The sequence below is a fragment of the Rousettus aegyptiacus genome, unplaced genomic scaffold (assembly GCF_014176215.1).
Source record: "Rousettus aegyptiacus isolate mRouAeg1 unplaced genomic scaffold, mRouAeg1.p scaffold_m13_p_7, whole genome shotgun sequence".
In the NCBI taxonomy this organism is placed as follows: Eukaryota; Metazoa; Chordata; class Mammalia; order Chiroptera; family Pteropodidae; genus Rousettus; species Rousettus aegyptiacus.
In genome coordinates this window covers 74026497-74035411 of record NW_023416310.1, presented here as the reverse complement: position 1 = coordinate 74035411, position 8915 = coordinate 74026497, and the positions used below count along the sequence as shown (strand labels likewise).

Genomic DNA, 8915 nt, shown 5'->3' with positions numbered 1-8915 from the left:
GGGCCCTGTGACTCAGCACACAGCTCCAGGTGGCTTCCTGCATTGCCAGCCTCGTCAGCGGGGGTGCTGAGGCCCCCCTGTGTGCAGCGGAGCTCAAACCAAAAACATGTCGCAGCTCAGAGTAGAACCCCTCCCCCCTCTGCCCTCCAATACGAAGACGGCAGACAGCAGACTGCTGTTGTGGCCGGTCCCTGCACGGTGTCCCCATACACCGTCCCTCTCTCCCAGCCCCGAGATCCGCACACTCCACCCAGTGCATCCTCCATGCCCCGAAGATGCCACCCAGGGGTGCCTCAGGGACTGGTAAAAGAGCAGAGCCCAGTTCTGTCACCTTGTCACCCCCTTGGTCTAGTGACTTTAGGCAATTTACTTTCTGAACCTCGAGGATCAAACAGGGACACAGATATTGCCTGGGGGCGTAGGGAGGGAGGGTTGCCAGACCAAATACAGACTGCCTAGTGCTGTGAACTGTTTCTGTACCGCCCCCCCCCCAAATTGGCATGTTAAATCCTAACACCCAGTATGATGTATTAGGAGGGGCCCTTGGGAGGTGCACAGGCCGTGATGGGATTCGTGCCTTATAAATGAGACCCCAGGGAGCTCTCTCCCCACTTCCACCCCGTGAGGACGCAGCCCACAGACAGCCACCCATGAACCGGGAGAAGTGTCCTCACCAGACACCGGACCTGCGAGCACCTTGATCTTGGCCTCTTCACCCTCCAGAACTGTGAGAAATCCACCTCTCATCTATGAGATGCATATAAGCCGCCCCGTCGATGGTAGTTTGTTCTCAGAGCCCAAATGGACTAAGATGCCCAGTTAAATTTAAATTTTAGGAAAAAAAAAAGTTTTATTTTTTTTTAGTATAAGTCCATTCCAAATATTGCATTCGAATTTGACCGAGTGACCTGTAACGTTATTTGCTAAATCTAGCAGCTCTCTGGGGAATATGCGGTGAGATAGTGAATGTGAAAATGCTTGGTCACCTGTCGAGCCCTGTCCACCCAATAACAACTTCACCGTGAGACGTGTGCGTATCTCCCCGCCGGCCTCCAGCTTGGTCTGGGGCACGGGACAAATAGTCTTGCGGTCAGGTGACAGAGGCCCACCACCTTGGCCTGCGCACCACGGCGCCTGGGTCTTGTTTGTCAACTGACTGATCTTTGGACCTGTCACCTCCAGGGCTCACACGCTTCCGTCTCTAATCCCCTCAGATGCCAGAACGAGAAACACCAGGGCCACGGGTCCCCAGAATTTGGCCTGTTGTTGATTGACTGGCACGTGTCTGGACCAAATCTCCTTTTGACCATAAGTGAATTATGTAATAAAGGATGTACATGAACAATATTTTGCTCTGAGATGTTGGAAGAAGAAAAACAAAAGGGAAGAACCAGCATCCTAGGTAGAGAGTGCTCGTTTATTTCGGGGGGTGGGGTGGGGGGTATAGTCTCCTCTAACCGGAAATCTGAATTCTGTAAGGGGAGGGAATTTTGCCTGTTTCGTTCCCCAGGACTTAGAATAGTGGCTGGCCTGGGGAGGGTGGATATGTTATTTCCCGAAACCAGTTTAGCTAGCTGCTTTAAAGAAAAACGACACGCTCAAAATCTATTCAAAATGAACTTTTCTGAAGCTCATCTTCCTTGCTGAGGAGACGATGATAGTCGCAGCCCCCCAAATTTTAGAGGGATTTTCCTCCAGTCAGCGAGCAGCTCAGGTGTCTGGTGATCAGGGCACCAGGGCTGAGCGGCTGGTCTGCATTCCCCAGAGACCTGGTGGCATGTTTTTGTTTTTGGATTCGTCATTGGCGATCAAGACACTCATGAGCGCCCGGGACTCGGTGGGTGTCGGGATTCTGCCACCGTCTGGCTCCACCAGCAAAGGAAAGGGCAGGCCGACTTCAGGGACTTCTCAGCATTCGGAAACCCCAAGAGCCACCTTGGGACTCGCCTCTTAGAAGCAGTTCTCCAAGGGCGGCTGGCTGGGAGCAGTCTGACACAGCTCGTGACTCGAGAGTAGGAGCCGGCTGACTCTTGCAGCCGTGTGGAGGTCCCCTCCCCCGAGTGTGGCCCTCCATTCAGTTTTACCTTAACTGTCACTATTTCAGCATCCGCCACGCTCCCCCGCACAGTTCTCGAGCAGCCTCTTCTCTCCATTGCCATCCCCTGCCCTCCCGTGCCTCTCCATCTCTCCCAGGACTGTGGCTTCCCGCTTTTCCTCCTCGAATGCACCTTCTCCATGGTCCCAACGTGACGCTTTTGCCAACCCAGTGTCAGCTGCAGTCAGCTTGTCCCATATCTCTCATTTTCCGAAACTGAGGAAGCTCGATGTTCTCCCTTAAAATGTCACCGAGTTTCTTTCCGGGAGACGGGGCTTATACTCTCACCACCATTTCTGGCCCTGAAAACCCGCTTTCACTGGATGAATCCGGCATGAGAATTGAATAACTTGTATCCACACGGACACACAGACACACACGCGCACACACGCACACACACGTGCACACACACAGGCTCCAGTGTCACCCAGTCCTACATCACTTCCACCCAAATATGGCTTTGACCCTTTCCCCTCTTTTCCAACCCCAGAAAATTCACACCCATCACTTGTGTGAGCGTCAGGCTTTGCTGAATTTTTCTACAGGGAGAAATTTACATGTCGGTCAGCAAGACCTCAGCTGAAGTGTTTTTAATTACGCGCTTTTAAATAATACGAAACGCATGAATTTGTCCTACTGGTGAAAAGACGTTAAAGCCTCAGAGATGATGCCCAGGGAGTAGAACAGGAAGGAGGGACACGGCGTCCCCGCCGAGTCGCCGAGCAGCCCTGGTCTGCTCACCTCCCGGACTTCCTGTTGCGAGATATAAATACATCATATGTCAGGCAGCGTGAGTCAGGTTTTCTGCCCCTTGCAGCTGACACAGTCCTGTCTGTCACACTCTCTGCTTGGCACTGAGCCCGCCCCTGTCGCCAGTCGCTAGCCCCTTTCTTACCTGTCTTCCTTCTACCTGGCACTTCATCGTGAGCCAGAAAGGTATTCTTTCTTAATCGCTTACAGGTTTCTTGTTTTCGCATGAGAATGTGAGCTCCACGTGGGGAAGCAGTTGGTTTGGCTCCCGTGATCCCCCTGGGGTCTAACACGAGGCCTGGCACATAGTAGGGGCACAATGAATATTTGTCAAATAAATGGGATGAAGACAATTTTGATCACGTCTCTCCCCATTTAGAGGCTAAAATTCAAACTGTTCAGATGGGCAGTCGAGGCCATTTCCGCCGTGGGCTCTGCCCGCCCACACGCCTTGTCCCGGACCGTGCCGTTTGGGCTGCTGCCCGTGTCTGTGGCCTCCGCTGACCCTCTGAACAGGCTGCTCTCCCATGTGCCCACACACATTACTGAGCGCCTGTCCTTTTAGGTATAAGAGATAACTCAGTGAAGCAGACAGCGTCCCTGCCCCCATGGAGCTCAGCAGAAAGGACCGATATTGGCTGAGCAGCTACAGTGTGGGGGAGATGGGACCTGCAAGAGCCCCTCAGTCTCTAGGTAGCGAACTCCTATGCATCCTTTGAGGCCCAGCTTCAATGTCCCATGCTCAAGGAAGGCTTCTCTACACCCCCGGGTTGGGGCAGGTGCTCCTGCAGCTCCCCCAGACCTTTGCTAGACAGCCCAAACCACAGAACTCGGCCCCCCTTATTGTCTTGTGTGTGCCTCCAGCCTCTAGAGCCAGGACCCCTGTCTTACTGATCTGTCCCCGAGGTCTAGTGCAGGGCTCAGCAGGGAAGCTTCGACTGAGCGCAGCGACTGACCTGTCTCCTCTTTGGCCTACTTCCCTTGCTCCCCGGTCCCCTTTCCCTGGCTCGAGTTTCAGGCTGTCTTGGTCTCTCCCCTCGCACTCAGCACTCAGCTCCGCAGCCATTTCTTCCTGTCTGAATTAACCCTTCCTCTTCCAACGGGAGCTGTGGAATGCAGAAGTACAAACTTCCTCTTTGGCTGTCTGCGCAGAGGCCAGGAAAATCATCCAAACTGCTAGCGATTGCCTTTCTTCTCCTTCATTCCTCAGGCCACGTCCCCCGTCTTCTCCTCCCTGCCTTTGTCTGGCATCGTCACCCAGCTACAGTCCCTTCCCCAGAGTCGCCAGTTTTCTCATGCACCTCTGCACCCGCTGGTCCCCTCTGCCAGAAATGCTGGCAAAAGCTGCCACGTCCTTTGAAGCCCTAGCTCACAGGGCACCTCCTCAGTGTGACTTTCTCCCACGCCCCCTCCCACATCCCCAAGCTAAATGAATTGCCCCTGTGGTCCTCCGTCCACACATCCTTGGCTGTGGCCTCACCCCATGACATTTCGGTGATTCCTCTGAGGTCCACTTTCCGTGGTTGTGCAGTGATGGGCAGGTGAGCCTGGCCAATGAGAGTGTGCCAACGAAATTGAGAATGAATCTGGAAACTGGAGGAAGAGAAAATGAGAGGAGAAGAAAAATGATGGACCAAATATAGAGGTGGTGCTCCTGAAAGGCATTCATGTATTCACTGCTGGCTCTGTGTTTTCAAGGGACCTAGGTGTTCCAACCCTAAAAGCTGCCGTGTGGGAGAGATGAGATCCATCTAGTTAAATGGAGCAGGACAGGGCTGTGGTCAAGGAGCATGCCCTTAGGAGTCAGAGCGGCCGAGTTCGAATCGCGGCTTTGCTGCTTGCTGACAGTGTACGGGTCCCTTCCTCTCTGACCCTCGGTCTCTTCATCGGCAGGATGGAAGCATCGTTTGGCGGGGGCCCTGTCGTTAGCGTCGTGTGCATGCAGGCAGCAGTCGCTCCGCTACCACTGTCTCTCTGTTGCAATGATTAGTCTGCGCTGTTTCTCTGTTGCAATTATTAGTCTGCGGTTGGTACAGTAATCCAGGGCAGAACGTCAAGGCCAGTGATAAGGCTTAAACTAGGACACAGAGAGCGAGCACAGAGGGGAAGGTAGATAAAATCAATATTATCCAGATGGCGTAAGTCAGAAATCTCGTGCTTGCAAATGACAACAACCCAACTTCAAAACATGTGCAAACAAACGGGGAAGTGTTAGTTCACACAGCTGAACCGGTCAAAGGTACATTTTGAGTTTCGCACGTGGCCGAAGGGCTGGGTCTCCTCCTTGCTTCCCCTCTTGGCTCCTGATTTCTCAGGGGTGGCCTCATTCTTTGGCAACCAGTACATGTGGAGGCCTCAGGTGCTCCAGGCCGACATATTCACACAGGTAGCAACCTCTGCAGAGAAAGAGAGGGTCTCTTTCTCAGCATCTCTTGGAAAGTCCTGGCGCCAAGTCTCATTGGCTGTGTGTCCATCATGGTCCCATCCTGGAGCCAATCATGGACGAGAGAGAATCTTCTGATTGGCTGAGTGGCCAGGCTTGCTGTTTGGGGAGGGGGAGAGAATCTGACCTCCCCTGGGCTGACAGGGGGGCAGATGACCTCCAGAAAAAACTGGGGTGCTGTCACCCAAAGCAAAGGAGGTATGCGAGAGGGTTCATAGGGCCCAAGGAAGGACTGGACGTCAGCAGGGCCCGCACTAACCCAGCGGTTTTGAGCTTGCGGCCTCTGACTTTGGTCCCCAGTGGGCTTAATGCACATGACTCAGCAGGGGTTTTGCAACTGACCTTTCCCCTCTTCCCCAGCCTTGTGGTGAGTCCCTGGGGTGGGACCTGGCTCTAGCTTGGAATTGCCCCAGCCAGGGCTTCTGCTGGCCCCTGGCAGTGGGGGTGTCTCTGGTCTCCTCACCCCGGTCCGCCCGTCCACTCTCCCCACTTGCCCCGGGGCAGAGTCTGGAGACTGTTGAGCAGAAGGCGCAATGCCACTTGCACTCCGGTTCGGCACATGCTCCAGGCGGTGCCGCTGTGGCCCCCTGTCCCCAGCCCAGCAGTGGAGAGAGCGGGACTGCCTTGCAGATGCCCTGGCCCCGGAGACGAGCACGTGCTCGTCAACCTGCCCTGCGATAAAATGGGGAGGACATCAGCTGTCCCGGTCAGCCCTCCTCGACTAAGTAAATAACAAATAGACAGACTCATGCTGACGGGACACCATGGGGGCGGGGGGCTGCAGCCCTCGGCTGACCTTTCCTGATCACCTGCTTTGCTCCTGCCTGGAGCTGCACACTGGGGCAGAGGGGAGAAGAAATTCCAGCCCCTGCCTCCAAGGTGCTCATGAGTTACTGCAGAGGACTGGCAGGTCGCCATCAGCCTGCCCCGTAGGGTCCTTTTATAGACGGGAGCACAGCACAGGGGCCTGGGCGCAACTGAGAGGGGCGGGGGGTGGCGGGGAAGGGTCCGGCTGAGCTGGCTCCCCAAGGAGAAAGCTGCTGGGGTCAAGAAAGGAGGGCAGGGGCACCCCAGGGGACGCAGCGTGTGCGAAGCAAGAAGTCGCTGGCGAAGAAGCTATGAGCAGAGCCCGGGGCCAGGGGACAGGAGGCGGGGGTGCAGGGGGGTGGCAAAGGAGTGGCAGATGCCCTGGCGTTTAGAAGTCCTGGCTGGGGCCGCGTGCAGGTCTGAGGGAGTCCCCTGGTCCAGGTCACTTCGTCAGAAACAAAAAAGGAAGCTCACGCAGAGTTGGGGTCTCCCTTCTGTGCGAAATTGAATTAGAGAAGATTTGGGGCTCCCCAGGAAACACATGGGGAAGCCCCACTTCCCGGCAAACCTCATTCCAGCCTCTAGTATCCACTGGCACATCCGGGAGCCAGTTTTTATTTCCTGCACTGTCACCTGCACCACCCCTAAAGGAAGCTCCTTCCTGAGAACGCATGACCCCGTGGGTGTTCGGAATGCAGCGGTAGCCCGGCCGAGTGGCCGCTGCCTGCCCTGGCCAGCCTGGAAAAATGGCCAGGCACACGCCCAGCCGGGAAAACCTGCTGGTGCCGAAGGGACAGCTCTCCCTGTCCCCTTCCTGTGTCAGTTAAGAATTTCGGGAGGGCCAGCTGCGTGCTGGGCGTTATTTCGGGTCCTGGGACATGGCTGTGGACAGGACCAACCCACTGTCTACCCTCAGGGGGCCCTCAGGCAAGGCCTAAATGGGACGTGAGGAATGGGCCTGACTATAGGAGGAAAACCAGGTCGGAGAGGGCACAGGGCATGCGGGTTGCAGTCGGGCCAGGTGTCCTCGGGAAGGGGACATTTGAAGCAAGTTCTTGCGCCGGCGAGGGGTGAGGCTGGTGGGCGTCTGAGTGAGGTGGATGGGTCAGGGATTCAAGGCGGAAGGGATAGAAGCAGAAAAGATCAGTCCTTTCAAACACACAAAAAAAATAAAAATAGAGGAAAGATATCATCGCAGAATAAAGGCCAATCCTTCTTAAGGGAGGGCAATCGGAAACCTATTGCGGTGATATCTATATCTATCTATCTATCCACACCCATCCACTGATGGCTGTACAGAGCGATATAGAGAAATATACATATTCATGGTCATGATTCTTCTCCTTATGTCATACAAGAGTAAGGACTAGTCCCAAATCGGTATTTGTCTACAGATTCACATCGGGCAGTTGAGAGTTATTGCGTTTTACAGATGAGGAATCTGAGCCTCGGAGAGGGGGCCAGCCTTGCCCAGGGTCAGGACAGCTGGAACCCAGATCTAGGGGCCCCGCTTTTACCCGCGAGCCACCCGGCCCGCCTGGCAGCCCCGCCGCCTGGCCGCAGCCCCAGAGCTTCACCGGTGCTGACCGAAAAAACAGCCTGACCATCTGGTTGAACCTGATTTTCCCTTCTTTTTCTTCCCCAAACCGCTGGCCCAGGAGGCCGGGTGGTGTGGACGCCGCTGAGCTGGTCAGACAGTGGGGGTGGGGAGGAGTGGGCAGCGCCCTGGCGCCGGGCCTGCTGGGGCCTCTGCGTTGGCATTTGTCCTGTTCAGGAGGCTGAGCCACGCTGGCCCACGTGGCCTGGGAGACCGCATTGCTTCAAACCAGCACGTGCCGGCTCTGTGCCTGGCTCTGTGCGGGGACCTTCGGTGGTCATCTCGCTGAAATGAGGCTTGTCAACCGCCACGGAAGGTGGGCGGGAGATTCATCTATTTGTCCGTTCACTCATTCACACGTTCATTCTGCCAAAATGTGCCGAGCACCATTTCATTCCCGAGAAGACAGTCTGGGGCTCTAAGGTGAGCCTGGCCCTGTGCCAGGTGTTTACTTATGATCTTGTTTAAAGAAGTCTTAGATCAGAGTAGAGAGAGGGAGAGCGTCTTCGAGGTGGATGGAGGGATTTATTCAGAGGGGGCGGGGACATGAATAAATTAATCTCATTTAACCAGAGGGGTGCATTCGGAAAGAGAGCTGGCCTTCGAGGACAAGGTGACCCTGCAGGACGGGGGAAAGGGAGGTGGGTAGTCCGAGAGGCAGCTGGAGGGTCCTCCGACTGGTCTCCGAGTGGCCTTGGGCCCGTCACCTTCTTCCCTCTCAGCTTGTCAACCTGTAAATCAGGTTCAGCGATCCTCATCCCACTTGTCGTAGGAGGAAGTTCGAAGGTCTAAGGGACAAGAGATTTTGCTATGCAAAGAGGGGTCAGTTGTTTCCTTTAGTTGGGGCCTCTCCTTTATGCTCCCAGGAGCCCTGTTAGTCTCTATCCCGGCAGGCGTGAGGGAAGCTGGGTCTCAGTGGTCTCCTCGGGGCTGGCCTCTGGCCGCAGCCCACCAGGCACCCAAAGTGGCCCTGGAGGTCAGGGCTGTGTCCTGCCTGTCCGCATTCCGGGGGCTCAGCCCGGGTGTGGCCAGTGCATGAGCTGCGGGGTCAGCCTCACCCCAGTCTGATTCCCCGGTTGGGTACAGGTTGCCTGTGTACCCGAGCAAATCGAGTCCCCACCCCTCCCTCTCCCCCAGGCCTGCTTTCTCACCGGCGAAATGGGAGCGATCACAAGGTCTTCATGAGACTCCGCGGGCAGCGGTCGGTGTGGAGCGTCCAGCCT

The 8915-nt window shown here is 55.7% G+C and overlaps 1 long non-coding RNA gene across 1 annotated transcript; it reads right to left on the bottom strand.

Moving 5' to 3' along the window:
* Positions 1-1144: 1144 nt before the first annotated feature.
* Positions 1145-5570, bottom strand: LOC107511043. Its single transcript, XR_001596988.2, has 3 exons — positions 4326-5570; positions 3802-3951; positions 1145-3143 (listed from the first exon to the last, which is right to left on the bottom strand). It is a non-coding gene; the product is annotated as an uncharacterized LOC107511043 (long non-coding RNA).
* Between the last annotated feature and the right edge of the window lie 3345 nt (positions 5571-8915).